The 16,482-nt window shown below is 37.2% G+C and overlaps 1 long non-coding RNA gene across 1 annotated transcript; it reads right to left on the reverse strand.

Annotated features, from left to right (window-relative positions):
* Positions 1 to 1,362: 1,362 nt before the first annotated feature.
* Positions 1,363 to 14,030, reverse strand: LOC146456070 (uncharacterized). The gene is made up of 2 exons (XR_014858873.1): positions 13,885 to 14,030; positions 1,363 to 1,634 (listed from the first exon to the last, which is right to left on the reverse strand). It is a non-coding gene; the product is annotated as an uncharacterized LOC146456070 (long non-coding RNA).
* Between the last annotated feature and the right edge of the window lie 2,452 nt (positions 14,031 to 16,482).

The following is a 16,482-nucleotide window of genomic DNA, read 5'->3' on the forward strand; positions in this document are numbered from 1 at the left end:
CGTAGGATTCATCAAGATTTCCTGGTTGTAATGTAGTGTATTCAGAAAGGCGTTTTCCGCTGGAATTAGTTTCCAAGCTGGATCCACAATCGTGAGGACAAAGTGACAATTTTAATTTAGTTCGCTATATCTACAAAGACTGTATTGTTCCTCTCTTAATGGTTTTTCATTTCGTTGTATTGACATGCGTATAGCACCTTGTAAAAAACAATTAATGTACAAGCGCATAAAAGCCCTTGTTGTACAATGTTTCTTCGAATTACAAGTGAGTCAGAATAAAGCTCTGTTGGACCATTTTCTCGTTCTGTTGCTGAGGTTCTGTCCAGTTCGTGGTTTAGATCTCTGGTACCACCTTGAGAAGTGACAGTCTCTTCCTACGAGCGAGTGCTCCCATTTGACTGAAATTACCCCGTGCGTTTCTGTTAAGCCTTCGTTGCAGTTTCCGTGTATTTCCCGCAAAAGTTGGAAAAATCTACTGACACAATATCCTTGAAGTATCGCCATACGTCTAACAGCGGTCATTCTGCGTACCAATTCAGCTGTACCAATTCACAAATTTACGCCTCTAAATGGTAGGACGATCACCCCCGGCATTTTTTATGCTTTTAGAGTGGAGTTTTGAGTGGAGTATTCCGTGACGATAAAAGTGTTTGTAAACATATTTGACCATTCTTGATGAGCCTTTATTGTTTGGAAAATGCCAACTCGTCTTCAAATTTGATCAGTCACAAGGTCTAACAATACGTTTCAAGCAGGCGAGGATATGATTTGATTTTAAAATCAATGCAGTTCATTCTGTCAGGGCTGGTCTTTAAACAACTCAATTAACTTTCCACGTTGTCTGGCAAACTAAAACTTGTCTGTATTCTTAACATAAAAAAAGATGACTAATGAACGATGTCGAGCCGCCTTTTATTATTATTTTAATTAATTAATTATTTTAATTATTTTAATTATTAATTAATCATTTTAATTAATTAATTAGTTAAACCTACCCGTGTAGTATTGGATTCAGGGTTTCTTTTTGCAACTGCTTAAGTTGCGTAAATAGCTGCGAGAGTCTGTTCTATTTCGACTCTTAATTTAGTTGGTAAGTTATTCCAACAGATGACTACAATATTTCATGTCATCCCATTTTCCCACCTACTTACAGATATTTAAGGGCTTCTATATGACGGAAAGTTCCCAGAGGTAAATCCTTGATCCCAGTGTCACGTAAAATCCTGTTCAAGATTAAGCCAAATTTCCACATAAAAACGGCGTTTCATAAATAACCTAAGTCATGTTATATCAATGGAGTCTCCATGGAAAACCAAAGGTAGATATTTAATAGGCAATTTGGTAATTAAGGCTAGAATTGAAGAATTTAAGTCCTGAAATTTATTGAGTGCAGTTAAATTTCTCTCAGGAGAACTTTAAATAGATTCACTATACGTACAAATTAATTTTTAACAGCTAATAAGAAGATGTTCATTCGACGAAAAAAGAGAAATCGTACAGCTTTGTAGCAGTTGTTGGAAGGCACTTGAGGAAGTCGGGCGTCAATCGTGTCTCCGTGCAGTCATATATATTCTCAACTTGGTATCCTTGTCGCGGTCTGTATCCATAGGAACTGATGCAGTAATTATTGCAATCTGGAAGATTAAAAGTAAACGATATGCTAATTAGCTCTAATTCATGTATTGGGTTCGCCCTGTGGATTATTGGATCAGATGCAGGATCATTTCAAAAGTTATTAACATTGCAGATATCGAAAGAAAAAAAAATCTTCATATCTTCTGCTAAAACGTCATATGACAGCAATTTGATTTGACTTACTACTACTGTAAATTTAGTTCTCTGAACTTGAATTTTCCCTTTTTTTGCTTTCTTCTTTCGTCAACGAAAGTTTATCATTTTTACCTATACTGCTCTACTTTCGCAGTGTTTGCTTATCAGGAGGGATTGCTTTCAATTCAATGGAGACGCTCTTGTAAGGTATTTTAAGATGGAGAAAACAGAGCTGTCGCTTTCAAGTTGGCTGCCGATTAGAAAACATGACGTATTTCCAAATTTCAAATGACATTATTATTATTATTATTATTATTATTATTATTATTATTATTATTATTGTTATTATTATTAGGCGCGCGCGCGAAGCCCTATAGCTAAGACATTTTGGTAAACCCGTGAGGGCGAGAAATTTTGGGTTGGTTATGACGTCACTTCCGTGCGACCGACGACCGAATGTAAGTACGCTCGGTCCATCATGTCATCCAAAGTAAAATGAAACACTTAAACCCTGTGCTGCAACCTGGGTTTCTTTCGGTAGGAAGTGGGATGACCAACTTCTTTCAGAAAAAGAAACGAGAATTTTGAAGAAAACTAATTGTTGAATTCGTTAAATATTTCGACAAACGACATATGTCGAGAAAGCAGGAGACTAATAAGGAAATTTGAGACCTAAAAGCAACTGAGTGGGCGAACAAACAGGGGAAATGTCAGTTGAAAACAAACATGCGGGGAGTAAGCAACTCGCAAGTCGCTTAGAAATTAAATACAATTTTGCAGACAATTGTCGGTAATTATCCATGTTTAACATATTTTTCAAACTAAACACAAATACCTAAGTCGTTGCCATTCGAAAAATATTCGTGGATAAATTATCTTTTAACATACACAGAGCTATTTACCGTGACGAATTGTTTTGAACATTTTGTGTTGGACTTAATATGTATTACAAATGTATTCGCAGCGCACATTAGTAAACACGCAACCAAACATTAATTTCTCTTGTATTCTTTTCTTGGTAACATTTACTTAAGGACTAGAATTATTTCTGAAGGAGAAATATTCGCAGAGTTATAAATTGTCTTTAACATTTTGCGTTGCACTTGTGTAATTCGTTTGTCTTTTGCATCCTATATTAGTAAACACGCTCTAATTTTAAGCGCTCACTGAAATATTTTTGAGCCACAACCAAACAATTTTTTTTTCTGCATTTTCCTTCTATTTCTATATTCCCAGAGTTATAAATTGTTTGGAATATTTTGTGTTGGACTTGTGTAATTCATTCGCCATTCGCAGCGCATATTTGCAAACACGCTCTAATTTTAAGCGCTTAATGACATATTTCGGACACTATCAAACATTATTTTTCCTATATTCTCCTTTTGTTAACGTTTACTTAGAGACTAGAACTATTTCTGTAGGAGACATATTCCTAGAGTTATGAATTGTTTTGAACATTTTGTGTTGGACTTGTGTAATTCATTCGCCATTCGCGGCGCATATTTGTAAACACGCAGACTTGCATATATATATAAATCCTATTAAAAAGAAATAGTAGAGCTCCGCTTTTAGGCTGGGTTAAATATATTTAGTATAATTACTCACGTGATTAAAATAAATTAAAAAAAAAATTGGGAAACTCATTAATGAGAAAAATTTTGCTTTGGTTATGACGTCACGTCCGTCCGCCCGACCGTCCGTACGCAATCCCACAATGCTAATGCGCCCGTGTTTGTTTTGTGGAAAGTTGCATGGCAAGATGCGTTTACAACAGAAATCCTACAGAACACAAAATACAAAGTCAATTCATATGTATTTATTGGATATGGTGACAAACGTGGAGAGAAGAGAAAGAAAGAGAAAAGAAAACAAGAAAAGCGGAGATGATTAAGCAAAGTTCAACGTGAAAGAGAGCGACTGATAGCAAGTTAGTTCTTCAGATAGTTGCGGAACATTTAAATTGTTCAAAAAAGACGTGATGGAATCTGTATCTGTCGCTTTTGATTTGTACAAGTTGTAATAAAAATCCTTTTGTTCGGAGAGTATCCGGTAAGGATCAGTTGTTATAGCGCCACTTATTAACAGCTTTCTGATATGTTTCTTCACATGATTTCTCTTTTCCAAATTCAAAAAGTACTTAGTGCTTCTTTCTCCATGCTCAAGCCAGCGAGCTTTGCACGTACAATAATTCCATTCGTTTTCTCTTCATAAAATAATTCCAGCTTCTCTTTGACTTCATTTAAACGAGATTTGTTTAAATCATTTGGGTCATTTTCAAACCGTCTGGTTACTTCTTTGTATTCCTCTTGAATTATCTTTTCTACATCATTTCTCAGTTTAGTTTTTTCTTTAGAGTACTTAATAGCATGCTTTCTGATATTGTATTTAATCCAGTCCCAAACTGCGCGTTTGTCCGATAACTCTTGTTCCCCCTCCAATTTCCATTTAGCAATATTAACTCTCAGATAATTTAAATATTCCTCATCATACAAGAGAGAAACGTTCATTTTCCACATGCCAGGTCCTTTTGCCTCTCCAATTTCACCGAGGATTAAACTAATTGCCGCATGGTCCGTTCTTATCGCAGGGATAATGTCCGTAGAATTGACGAAATCACACAGATTATTAGAAATAAGCCAAAAATCCAGACGACATAATATAGTAGGTGATTTTTGACTCCAAGTATAGCTTCTTGTTTCAGGATTTTTGACTCTCCAGATATCAACCAAATCCAATTCATTTTGCACACATTCTATGCTATTCACAACCGATTTCCTTGGTATCATTATTCTACCTCGTTTATCTAGATTTGAGTTTAAAGGGCAGTTAAAATCTCCACCTAAAATTATATTCTCCTCAGAATCTAAGTTTTCAATTTGAAGCAAAGTATGCAACTTCCTGAAGAATTGGACAGATTCTTTATCTTTGTTTGGTGCATAAATATTGACGAGTACATACACTTTGTCGTCAACTTTAATTTTAGAAATAATAAAACGCCCGAGGGGATCGGGAATTGTGTGAAGCACTGAACAATTGCCTTGTTGTTGATCAGTATTGCAGTTCCACATGAATTTGGGCTACCGTGTGAAAAAAGCATTTTTCCGCCCCATTCATTTTTCCATTGTATTTCTGTTGTTTTGTTTGAGTGCGTTTCTTGTAAAAAAATCACATCTGCGCTCGTTCTGCGACACCAGGTGAAAATTGTACGTCTTTTTTGGAAGTTGCTAATTCCCCTTACATTCAGAGACATTATTTTTAAAGTAGCTGACATGTTCTACCTGCGTAAACAATGAATTCCATATATAAGAACTGAAATTCCCAATAAACAGCTGAGGGTTGAAGGACTTACGAACTTCCGTAAAAAATATATTCCTGATTGTTTTGAAGTAAATACAAAAGAAATCATTCTTCGCTTAATACTCAACAGTGTGAACTTTGCAAACAAATATCCCACTAAACTAAGACTGACTAAAATACAACCGCACATGACATATAAAGGAACACACACATTACTCCTCTCTAAGAATGCAAGATGGAATAATATAAACTCCATCCAACATCAGGACTCCGTCGAACTTGTTAGCCCTTTATTCCAATTGAAACACTTTAGGCCCGCCAAATCATTTTATGTAAACATTAGAAATCGCAACCGACAGAACGCAATCAAAAGCGCATTCTCTAGCCAAACGGAAATTTACATTGGGACAAATTTACCATTTATATAGAGCTTGTCCGGTTCTGCTTTGCTAAAAGATGCCTTCATACCGTTCTTTTTGGCCTCCTTTAACTTCTTGATTTGTTTACGTCGGCGCTCAATAATCTCCTGAGGATAATCTTCCAGAACTTTAATCTCGGAATCTTGCAGGTGAAAAGAAGCTCTCAATACCATCTCGCGATCCTGGTAGCGGAGAAATCTTGCTATAATCGGTCTTGCCTTTCCAGCGGTAGGTTTCCCCAGACGATGTACTCTCTGCAATTCTATCTTCTTTTCTGGGTTTTCAAGTCCAAGGCCATTCTCCAGAAATTCAAATAAAATGTTACGTGTGTTAATCGCTTCGCTGCCTTCTTGAATACTCTTTGTTTCCCTTTCAGCCAGACCAAAGAATTTCAAATTTTCTTCACGACTATAGGCTTCTGCATAGAGTTGCTGCGTATGCAGGTCTTCTTTAGTTGTTTCGAGAAACTTTATTTGCAATTTTAAGCCTTCCAATTCTGTATTCATCCATTGTAAACCGTCATCCATCTCCTTCAGATTCTTCTCAGTCAGGTAACACGTGCGCCATCTTTCAGCTTCGATACGTCGCTTCCCACTATAGTCATCTTTGCACAAAGATTGTTTAAGGTGGTTTCAATGCTGTCTAGCTTATTCAGCTTAACTAGTATTTCGTCGAGCTTCTCTGTCCACTTCTCCGACATATCTACGGCAAGCGGTGATTCGGGCGCTCCTTCCAAAACTTCTTGGACTTCGCCTTCGTGTTCAGCGTGCGTCGAGTTCTTGAGTCGCTTATCTAACGGAGAGCTTGATTCCGACCCGCTAGAATCACTTCGTTGGGTTAATGTACGTTTTTGAGTAACAGATTTCGTTGGTAGCTTTAGAGTGAGAGCAATATCATCCATAGACGGGCAACATTTAGTTTACAATCAGCTAACAAGTGCGGAGCTCTTACGGACACGTCTGTTCAGCCATCTTGTCCGTGCCCAAGTCAAGTGCGACAACTTATAGCAAGTTAGAGTAGGCTAGCAGTAAAAAGTAAGTTTAAAAGCCTCACATTTGCCCATATCACCAGTTCGTGATCAGTTATGATAACTTGTAGAACTCTTAAATAGCTTAGCATAGACGCTTTATTCGCTTTGGATACCATCAATATTCGAAAGAGATTAATTTTTGAAAAAAAAAAAATTGTTCCGTGGCCGTGTTTTTTCATTCGCACCGCAAGACTTTTATGTGTTTACAAAAGTTTCAAAGCTTTGAAATATTCTACCAAACACCAAAAAGTATTTTTTTGTATTCTCCTTTTCTCAGCGTATATTTAGAGACTATATTTGTTACCAATTAGGAGCAGAATTGACACAGTTTTGAGTTTCCGAACATTTTTTAATATGTCTGGGAACCCTGTTAAGCAAAGACGGCAGCAACAACGCTGCAAAAAAATCGCTCCGAACGAGCATTTTAAATTTTGGTAGATTTTTTTGCCGTCCTCCGCAAGTCTACAACGCAACGTGAAATGACCTAATTTAAGGTTTTGAGGAAAACATGTGCAAACGACGGTGAATTTTTCTCTGTTAACTTGAACGCAACTCCTACTAATTTAGGCAACTTGCTAACCACGTACTTAAGTCTAATGCGTTTCCGCACAATAATCAATAATTTTGCCTTATTAATGTGTTTCAAGCTTTACAAATATACTTCAATCGTTTCGACAGAACAAATATTCGTCCAAAAACTAATTTTTAAACACTTTGTTTAGGTTAGTTTCGTTCGCACCGCATGGCTCTCGTTGAGATCTGTGCCAAGCAACCAAGAGTAATTTTCCCGTGTTCTCCTCTTGTTGAAGTTTGTTTAGATGTTAGTAGCAGCAATATTGACTGAGTTGTAAATTCTACACATGTAATAAAAAGAGAATATAAATTTAATTCAGGAGTAAACTGACAACAATAAAACTTAATGTCAAGCATCAAGCAATTGTTCACCTGCGCTGTGAAGCTTCCTACCGCTCGAAAATCCGCGAAAATAGATCGATAAAAATAGCAAACGGTGGATCTAAAAAAAAAACTTACGGAGTAATTTTTTTCCACCGAATTTGACCTGCTCCTTCCTCCCATCAAAAGGGCACTGTTATGCTCGGTTATCATTCGTTGAAAGAAGAAGTAGCGAGGTGAAAGCTCTTAGTCGCCATGACTGATTTCAGTTTCTCAGCTAAACAAATGTCAATCCGACTCAAGTTTCTAGTTTTGATCAAAAAATCGGTTGCCTTTTTTTGTAAGAGACACGAAAACTTAACGTTTATGATTTTCCTTAGTCTAAATGCAGCACTTGATTTTCATGTATTTGTGGTACAAAAAAACCTGGCTTAAACAGTCGAACTCCAAAGAACTTGGAAGAACTCGTTGTTTTTGGACACAAAATGAAGAATTTAATGAAATGTAGAACTGACCTGCTCAGCCAATGAGGAGCGAGTATTATAGCCGCTCGACCAATCAGGAGTAAGAAATTTTGCCCTCGAGGAAAGGAAAGTTGAGAAAAATTTCCCTCTGTTAAAACAAATCAGCATTCAAAAAAATGTTTCCCTTTGTATTACATTGTTATTATTGTTTAAGCAGTTTGCTTCGAATGCACTAAAAATGTATATAACTGCAGACGGGATGAGGAACTGGTATTAAGGTTATTACGTTCATACGCTAACCAGATTTCTATAAATGCTATGAAAAATATTGGAGCTACCCTTTTAGGTTTGGCTTAAAATATATTTATTAGTAGGATATGACGCAATCCTCGACTAATCAGATGAACGGAATCTCTAAAATCACCTGAGTAATTATACTAAACTGGATATATTTAACAATTATTTTCAAACGCGCGTTTGAGATAAGATGACAGCGTATAATCATCAAAACCAATCAAGAGATATTGCTAGATCTTGATGATTTCACCTTAAAAGAACAATCAGGAGATAATTCAACGGTCGCTATTCTAGGGGCATGCTTAAATGGCTCATGGCCGCTTTATCTGTCTCGATTTGCAAGAACTTATCCCAGCAAATATTGGGTTATGTTAACTTTTCGTGAAAGATTAATTATCTTAATCGAATGACAGGATAGCTGGCATGAAGCCCATTTTTAGCCTGAGTTGAGCTATTTTACATTATTTGGCCCATTACGGTCAGAGTGAGTGTACAATTGTGAACGTCTTTGAATATCTAAGTCGCCAAATTGCACGAGAGCGCTAGAATATTTATCTACAAACAATAAGAATAAGGGCATAAAAAGCTAGTAGAATGAAAGAGCCCAATCATGGGCTGTGATTGGCTTCCCGAGCGGTTAAGATGGAGCAATCTTGTCCGCTCCCGATTACCCATTACCAGTAAGATCAGCATCAAAAGTTTAATCCACAAACAATGCAACATTTCCTTTGATTTTCTTGTTGTTCTAGTGGAAACGCTCACTAGTAAAGGGACATGAAATCTTGTTGGGGTAAGGTAATTTTGTTTTAGCTTTAATGACTGTGACGTTGAATTTATGAGTTGCTCTGCAGTGTCAGATCTTAGTGTAAGGTTAATTTGGTAAAACTTTTTGTTTATTAGTGTCTCAAGTGGAGTACTAAATTGATTAGTTCTCCCACTTTGCAAGGAATGTTTTTAAATTCAAGTGTAGTGATAGTTGCGTTCAGTGTTTAGTGCAATTCAGAATAGTTGCATGTGTTTCTCATTTCATCATTTCATTTTACCTGCCTTTTTCTTGTTGTAAACAACAAAATCGTCTCAAAGTGGCTGGAGATAAACCGTGCGTTGTCTTTCACTATGCTTGTTTATTACCACGTGCACTGTACGATCATCCGATTTCAACGATTGTTTCTATTCAGTATTAATCTCTAACTTCTTATCAGAACATGTTCACATTCACTCAGCCAATAAGTGCCCTGTATTTGTGTGCTCTATATCCCACAAACTCTCTTAAAATATGCAAAGAGGCGGGGGCTTTAAAGCACAGGGAAATTGTGGGGTAAAATGACTACTTATTACTATGATCTATATAGAGCATACTAATAAGAAAATAGAGCATACAGCCGTCTAATTGTCTTAGCATACCTCAGTGACCGATCTATCAAGCAAAAAAATATTTTTATTTCATACATTTTTATACATTTGTGCAATGATGCATGCTAAATCGCGCGCGCTCTGACAAACTGGCCCATTAACAAAAGCTCATTCATCAATAAAAAACAAAGCTACACAGTGATCTCGCCATACATTGCGCAGTCTCAGAAACTTGCAAACCGTAGAAGAGCAAATGATGTTAAGCTCAAACTGAGCTTAATTTCAAAGTCCTTTTCATTTTGAAATTCTGGAAAAGAGTTGACAGATATTTTGGCGTCTGCTTCGTTGGTATTGTCGTTTACGCCTCCTTGGTGGTTTTTTTGTCGTCAAAACCGCCCCCGGAAAGTCTCTTTGTAGCTTAAAGGCCGAGTTTCACGGTCAAGCGCATGCGCGAGCAGACCGGCTCAAAAATAAATTGTACGGGTCGACACTAAATTCGATGCGAGCTTGTGGTGGAACAATCTGTTGAAATTGCGCCCGAATTTGGATCATCCGCTCTTCGTCCTTCACTTTTTATAATCTTTGTTTCCTGCTGTAAATATAAGTTCGATTTTTGTAAGGTTAAAAGTGTTTTAGCATCCGAAAACGACATTTTTGTCGATGGATCGACAAGGAGACGTCGCGGCCGACCGGCGACGGGACGTTCTGTGGACTCTCTGGAAGCACAGAAGTTAAAGCGGACAGAGTGGAGTGGATGTAGAAATCCTGTGTGGCTAACAAGATACGTCCACCAAACGTGGAAAATTGGTAAAGAGATAAGTCTGTTTAAAATAGACAACGATTTCGCGACACATCTATCTGCTTTTCCTGGAAATGGCAAATGTCACCAACTGGCTTTGGATGAACTCGCGAGGATTTTCTAGATTTCAATCGTACTGTTTGTTCATATGGAAGTCAACTGTCAAAAACGGAGAATTCGAAGGACAAACAGCATCAAACATCAGTGTTTTGCTTTGGATGGAAAAAATTGTACAACACTGAGACGCGAAGCGAATAAATATGAGATCAAATGTGCGAGTTAGTTGTAGTCGTCTATTAGCGGGCTCGAATAGCGGGCAGTAGAAAAAAATCCAAAAGATTTGCGGCAAAGTACAAAAACTATTGTAAGGTATTCATTTATCCATAAAATTATGGGCATTGCGAATGGCAAACGCAGTTTTGATTTGCCACCATGGCAGAGTTTTCTCAAATGCATTACAGTATCTCGGAAGGACGCTCAGTGTTGTTGTTACTAAACGGTCGCATCACTTCTTGAAGCTTGCGGATTTCTCGTTCTTCGCCCTCTCGCTGGTCTAATAAAATCAGGCTATCGAGCGTGCACACTATGTTAAGTTTATCACTGAATGCTGATGAAATACTGGATTTAAGCACGTAGGTTTGAGGGAGCTTCTCGGCTTTTCGAACCGCGCGTAATAAAAAAAGGTCGATGCCGCGAGATATCGACATTGTACTAAAATAAAACCGTATACGTTCGCAAAAGTTCGCAAAATGTCATGGGACATTCACGAAGCGGCGCTGCAAAAATCCCCATGTGTTTTACATGGACAGCCTTTTTGTTTCTTTCTGAAACGTGACCGAAACACTGGCCGGTCAGTTTTATTTTTATGCCAGCAAGTTATAAGACTTGCCCGCCGTATCCCGCCGGTGTTGTGTACTCGCTTTTAATTGGTCCAAAAACAATTGGCTTGACAGCGCTTACGTTATCGCTCGCGCATGCACCGAACCGTGAAACTCTCCCTTTAAGGACGGTGCCTACTAATACCGAAGTATTTTTGTGCGGCTTATTACTATGCGGGAAAAACAGATATGAGCAAGGCCTCTTGGAATCCAAAAGAAAATTGGGGGTAGCCACGCATTTTTCAGAGATAATTAAGCAATAATATCTCTAAAAAGCGCCAAAATATAAAGCAATGTATGGGATGTTTTCCTAAATTGAAGCTTAATTATTTCTGAAAAACGCATGGTTACCCCTAATTTTCTTTTGAGATACCAAAAGCACTTGGTAAGTTCTGCTTTCTCCGTATAGTTTTAAACCGCGCAAAATTATCCCTGTAGTAGTAGGAAACCCGAGTATGTCGAGATGCGCAGAACGTATGCGCAGTAACATTAGTAGGCACCGTGCTTAAAATATCGTCTACATAACCCTGGGATGTTTGGTGAAGCATAAAGATCTTTGGAGTGAGACTGCGTTGGTTTTCTCTTCCTCTCCTCCCAAAATACAGGTTTGTGTAAAACCACGCGGTTTGCTGTAATTGTTTAGGATCTTTTGTATCTGCATTTCCCAGTTGACCACTTTCAAAAAGCCTTTGCAATTGCTCGCTTGTGATGGGAGTTTTATAAAGAACTGAACGAACTTTTTTCCTCTTTCATCAGATTTTTACAGACTGCATTTTGGGCATCATTTGCCTTCTTAAATTCATAATCACCGACGATAGACCCCGGGTTTTTAATAGGTGCTTGCTTCAAATATCTATCAATGGCCGCTCGGATGCGCTTTAAGTGAAAAAACTTTAAACGGTTTGCCATTTGTTTGTCTCACTGACACATAAAACCTCTGCAAACACGTGTTAATACGACTTTGGTTTGTCATTCAATGGGTGTCGTTATTTCTTTTTGGGTTGAAAACCAATCTAAAACAAAACAAGAACCACAATTGTCACTTTTCTTGGACAACTTTGTTTGTTTTAAACAAAGCATTTTATTTCGGAAATTGTACTTACTTACTTATACTTAAACGGCGACAATAGGGCAGCGAACAACATAACGACTAAACTGTTTCGTTTTCTGTTCTTATAGTGTTCCCCATAGCTAATTTGGGAAATTACATTACGTATTTCTAGAACGTTCCGAGCTTTGTGATGAGACTTTGCTTAGTCGGTCACCTCAATATATCAGTAATTTAATACCAATAATTAAACAATCTGCCTATTACTTCCGCTCAAATGATGTAATTCTGCGAGAATTTTCTCCTGGAAAAAAAATGTAGCGATTATAATTTGGTGGTAGGTCTTTTCGTCGCCGCGGCTTCCACACTGTGGAATGCTTTGCCTCTTGCCATACAGAAACCTAGATCACTACATTGTTTGAAATCCTCACTGAAAACCTATCTGTTTAGGTTAGCTTTTGATGCCAAGTATAACTCTAATTTATCATACCTAGTTTAATTTCCATGCTGTAACGCGCCTTTGGTCATTATATGTTAAAATGCGCTATACAAGTTGTTAATTATAACTATTTAGCATAAAAATTCATTTGCTAATGTAATAATTTCTGAAAGCAGAAAAAAATTAATGCTAAGATCCGTGCGAGTTATTCAGGAAACAACAGTAAAAAAAGATTAATTCGCCGTCGATGTGACCTAACGGGTTTATCTTCAGGTTTCTTTTATGGCTTATATAAGTATTTTTTGTTTTGGTTTTTGTTTTGTTTTTGTTTTGTTTTTTTTAGATTCGAGTGACATACTTGAGGAAAAGTCTCGCGAAGATAGGAGGAGTCTTTTCTCCATGAAACGTTATACTACTATTTCCGGACTTTTCTGACTTTAACTAGCTAAAATTGTCCTAGTGAAAACACAACCAATAGGGTTGAGATATTTTCCAGATTTGAACGAAATTTGGAGAAAACATTCGTCACTCACTAATGCACAAAAGTGTTTCAGGCTCTTGCCAAAATCGTCTTCCTAGCGCATAAGACTCCTTTAAAAATATTCAATTATCAAACTTAACAATAGATTTTCTCAGTACGCAATGGGCATTTCGAAAAGCCTGAACGCTTTGTTAGCCCATTATCTCCTAAAGGATATAGTCTAGCTTGTTGGGATATCTGCATTAACGTGGGAACTGGTAGTTAATTCAGTCAAAGCACAGACTGACAGTTTTGGGTTTCAGTACTTTCAACGCCTTCAAAACCGAAAGCATTATTTCCAGATTGTACAGCTTAATAGCTTTACACTAATATATAGTTAACGTTTTTAGGGTTTCTATAAAAGCGGTCCGAGTAGGTTTGGAATAACCCATTACCGATTGTCCTCAAAATTTCACAGTTGCCCTTAAACCTTCGTTTCTCGGCCGACTGTGCATTTTTCGTACAATCTTTCGCCTCAATCGGACATTATCGTCCGATAAGGTAACCGCCTGAGGGTGTATTTGCTAAACAACCGCGCTTAATACAGTACCACTTGACGATTTTTTTTCCCGCGTAGATTATAATCGGTAAATTATAATTTATCATAACAAACAACCTCTGAATGGCAAATTGACATTTACTTTGGAGAGTATTTCGTTCGACTCTTTCTACTTACCGGGAGAAACAAAGGAGAAATCTAACTTGTATCCTCTGTATCCGTAGTATCCATATGCATATCCGTCTGAGTGAAAGGTTAGCACAGCATAGTGTCCAGTGAAACTGATGTTCAATCCAGACTTCACCCCACAGTATGTACCTACGGTATAGTGGTTATCATTGGAAATCCTCAAGTAGTCACCATACCTGCAAACAAGAAAGACGTATTTGTTTAGTTCATTTATGATGAGAAAACATAAGCTTAAATGACATGAGCTAACACAACTTGATAAGATAAGATGTGACAAAATCACACGCATTATTATATGTTTACTGATCGAGTTAAAGGACCATTGCCAATTCCTAACAAATAAGAGCACATATATACATTAAAGTAAGACAAACATTACAATAACTTACATTTAAATTATATAATGACAAATCGACAAGGTAACCCATAAAAAAATGCTAAAGTAATCCATCGGCCTAATGATAAATGATGCAAATACAACAACACGGACAAACAACCCTTACAAACAGCTTACCTACCAATTTGTCTAAAAAAAAAAGCAAAGGTTTCAAAACAACCCATAATCAGGCCAGTATGAAGTAAAGACAGGCAAGATGAGTAGAAAATCAGCGGATCACATACGTGCCTAACTAGTTTATCACATATGTGTCATGACAGTAAATGACAAGGCAGTCTAGTTATTGATTTGATTCTAAGCCGCAGATCAAAACAACAACAATAACAACAAAAAGCAAAAAAAAAAAAACACACAAATAAGCAAAGAAACAGGCGAATGAGTCTCAAGATAAAAATAGCTACTTCTAGAGTAATGAGACTAACATGTAAATTTGTTCTTTGCGATGTTTCAATAACTTTTTTTCGAGTAGTGTATAAACCTTTTTTTTTTCTTTTTCTTTCTTTCTTTCTTTTTTTTTTTTTTGTCTTTTATTCTTCTCCAGTCATCTCCACAATATACATTAGGAGAATAAAGGTATTAAAATAACGGAGAAAGGGCCACAAACAGAAAGACTAATACTTAGCCCTAATAATGAAAGAAAAAAAAACAAGGTTCAAGCAAATATAGACAAAACAAAGAAACAATCACAACCACCGTTATCATGCAATGGAGGTTATGTAATGTATACTCTAAACACTGATTCGATAGTTTTGTACCAGCAAGATCTCCAAGAATCCTGTAGGTTAAAATGGGAAAAGTAAATCTTCATAGCCATGCCGTGTGGAATATCAACCCGATAGACACAGTCCATGTTGTTTAGATAGTTGTTTGGATATCCGGGACTTTTCAGGACGTTGTTGACAATGGCACCACATCCTGTTGGATTAAGTAGGCATTTAGTTTTAATAAGTCATTCCTTAGATATAGATCAGTTTGTGATAAAAGTTAACGCTAAAAAATCACGACTTTTCAACCTCTCCGAGGTAAGTTTCAAGTGCGCTTAAAAAAACAAAGCTTAGCATAAATATATTACAAACAGTTAAAATCGGTAAGAATGTCATGAACGCTAAAATGTGATAAAATGAGTTAATTATAAGTATTTATAAAGTTAAAAAAGGACGTAAAACAATGAAACAATAGAACAATAACGAGGCTTGCTAAGAACTGATATAATCAAGTAATTTTGCGCAGATGAAATCACCCTGTTTGTTAGGTGTTGGTTTAAGTTCTTTGATAAAAAGAAAAGCGTTACGAAAATGAGGTAGTCAAGTTTGTTCTGACATTTTCTTAAAAATTTAAAAGTTCGCACAGTGCCATTTGGGGCTATATTGTTCTGCTCCGTCAATAGGTTTCCGATTGCCGATCCCTTGTGTTCTTCAATTCGCTGGTGAAGACGTCGGTACGTGTAACCGACATAACCTGCATCGTCCAGGTTACACTGAAAATAATAGACAACGCACTGTTGATTCACAAGGGGTGACTTGTCTTCCCCCTCCACTTCTCCGACATATCTACGGCAAGCGGTGATTCGGGCGCTCCTTCCAAAACTTCTTGGACTTCGCCTTCGTGTTCAGCGTGCGTCGAGTTCTTGAGTCGCTTATCTAACGGAGAGCTTGATTCCGACCCGCTAGAATCACTTCGTTGGGTTAATGTACGTTTTTGAGTAACAGATTTCGTTGGTAGCTTTAGAGTGAGAGCAATATCATCCATAGACGGGCAACATTTAGTTTACAATCAGCTAACAAGTGCGGAGCTCTTACGGACACGTCTGTTCAGCCATCTTGTCCGTGCCCAAGTCAAGTGCGACAACTTATAGCAAGTTAGAGTAGGCTAGCAGTAAAAAGTAAGTTTAAAAGCCTCACATTTGCCCATATCACCAGTTCGTGATCAGTTATGATAACTTGTAGAACTCTTAAATAGCTTAGCATAGACGCTTTATTCGCTTTGGATACCATCAATATTCGAAAGAGATTAATTTTTGAAAGAAAAAAAATTGTTCCGTGGCCGTGTTTTTTCATTCGCACCGCAAGACTTTTATGTGTTTACAAAAGTTTCAAAGCTCTGAAATATTCTACCAAACACCAAAAAGTATTTTTTGTATTCTCCTTTTCTCAGCGTATATTTAGAGACTATATTTGTTACCAATTAGG

This window comes from Pavona decussata, unplaced genomic scaffold (assembly GCF_977016875.1).
Source record: "Pavona decussata unplaced genomic scaffold, jaPavDecu1.1 SCAFFOLD_261, whole genome shotgun sequence".
NCBI classification, from domain to species: domain Eukaryota; kingdom Metazoa; phylum Cnidaria; class Anthozoa; order Scleractinia; family Agariciidae; genus Pavona; species Pavona decussata.